The sequence below is a fragment of the Rhineura floridana genome, chromosome 11 (genome assembly GCF_030035675.1).
Source record: "Rhineura floridana isolate rRhiFlo1 chromosome 11, rRhiFlo1.hap2, whole genome shotgun sequence".
NCBI lineage: Eukaryota > Metazoa > Chordata > Lepidosauria > Squamata > Rhineuridae > Rhineura > Rhineura floridana.
Window position 1 is genome coordinate 15910056 of NC_084490.1, and position 2387 is coordinate 15912442.

Here is a 2387-nt window from a genome sequence, read left to right on the forward strand (position 1 = left end):
ATTAGCAGTGGAGGCTGGTGGCTCCATGTCGGTGGGCAGTGAAATCTGCTCCAACTTCAACCCGGACTAAAACCCAGAGCAGATTCCACGATCCCACTCTCATGGAGTCATCAGCTGCCACTACAAATTCTAAAAAAATCTCTGCTCCCTGTCTTTTTTCAAGAATATTTTCTGTGCTGTCTAAGGGCAGAGAATGCCAAAACCTGCAGTTCTGTCCTGACTTTAGGCAGAACATTGTTAGTGTAGGAACATGGACTTGCTGGGCTCATTTGGTAACTCTGGAGGTTGCCAGGTTGGCTCTAGGCAGGTAGTGGAATCGAGAGCAGTTTTGGGGAGGAAGGGAGAAGATGAAAGTGGGTCTCTGGAGTTTTTAAGGAGACAAATGTGAGGTTAGATACATGGGCTGAGGTGCAGGACTCCTGCATCCCAATCAGGGCTGTGGAGTCGGTACGTTAAACCTTCGACTCCGGCTCCTCTATTTTTCTACTGTCCGACTCCTACTCTGAATCCCTCATAAATGGCAAATGTATATTGATTTATGTTGAAATATTAATATTAAAATATTAATTTTATTTTGAAGCCGGAGTTGGTACATTTCTACCAACTCCGACTCAAAATTGCTTCCGACTCCACCCAAAATTGCTTCCGACTGACTCCACAACTCCAACTTCACAGCCCTGATCCCAATTCCATATTAGAACTGTATTGCCTCAATTTTAGCACGCTGAAGGGAGGATAATCTGATTTTCCTATGAAGGCTTCAGCTTTAAGGGAAGTAATGCTGTACACTGGCCACTAGGATGTGCACTATGTTAAGTTTAATTTCAGCAAGAGCAAATTAGGTGAGGCAATGATGGATCCTTTCCTAATTATCAGGGGAGAAGCATGGATTATTTGCACTAGCCATGATCCAGAGTCAGTTGCTTAATGTCTCACCCCAAGGCTGCATCGACGGTAGACTACTTGCATTAGCTACCATTTAGCAAAACAACGGAACAGCATTTGGAGGGTCAACACAGTCAGCATAACCAATGGTCAGGAATGGTGGGAGTTGTAATTCAACAACTTTGGGAGAACCACAGTTTCTTCATCCCTGCTTTAAATTATATTTTTTTGGTGAGGGGGTGTGTGAGAATTTTTGGGCAAGTGCATAAAGAACTGGTCTATGAATGGCTATTATCTATTATGGCTAAATGGAAGCCTTCACGTGTTCAAAGGCAGTATAGCTCTGAGTACCAGACGCTTCAGGTGAGCAATGGGATGGCTTGTGCAGAAGCAACTTCCTGGCCTCTCATGGAGAGTAAATGCTGAATCACATGAATCTTTGGTCTGGTCCTTCAAGGTCCTACTCATTATGTCTTCTGATAAGAGAGAGAGGCAGAAAGTCAAGGACTCACAGAGAAGGGGTGAAGAAAACAGAAAAAGGGAAATGTAGATAGATCAACGAAGAGTAAAAGTATGAAATAGGAAATTGATGAGGTGTTCCTAGCCATTTCTATCACATCTCATTCCACTAGCCACTAAAGTAATAACTCTTAGTATATAACATCTTAATTTCACATACACGCTCATGGGGTCTGAACTGGTGGTGACTGACCAGGAGAGAGACCTCGGGGTTGTAGTGGACAGCACGATGAAAATGTCGACCCAGTGTGCGGCAGCTGTGAAAAAGGCAAATTCCATGCTAGCGATAATTAGGAAAGGTACTGAAAATAAAACAGCCGATATCATAATGCTGTTGTATAAATCTATGGTGCGGCCACATTTGGAATACTGTGTACAGTTCTGGTCGCCTCATCTCAAAAAGGATATTATAGAGTTGGAAATGGTTCAGAAGAGGGCAACCAGAATGATCAAGGGGATGCAGCGACTCCCTTATGAGGAAAGGTTGCAGCATTTGGGGTTTTTTAGTTTAGAGAAAAGACAGGTCAGAGGAGACATGATAGAAGTGTATAAAATTATGCATGGCATTGAGAAAGTGGATACAGAAAAGTTCTTCTCCCTCTCTCATAATACTAGAACTCGTGGACATTCAAAGCAGCTGAATGTTGGAAGATTCAGGACAGACAAAAGGAAGTACTTCTTTACTCAGCGCATAGTTAAACTATGGAATTTGCTCCCACAAGATGCAGTAATGGCCACCAGCTTGGATGGCTTTAAAAGAAGATTAGACAAATTCATGGAGGACAGGGCTATCAATAGCTACTAGCCGTGATGGCTGTGCTGTGCCACCCTAGTCAGAGGCAGCATGCTTCTGAAAACCAGTTGCCGGAAGCCTCAGGAGGGGAGAGTGTTCTTGCACTCCGGTCCTGCTTGCAGGCTTCCCCCAGGCACCTGGTTGGCCACTGTGAGAACAGGATGCTGGACTAGATGGGCCACTGGCCTGA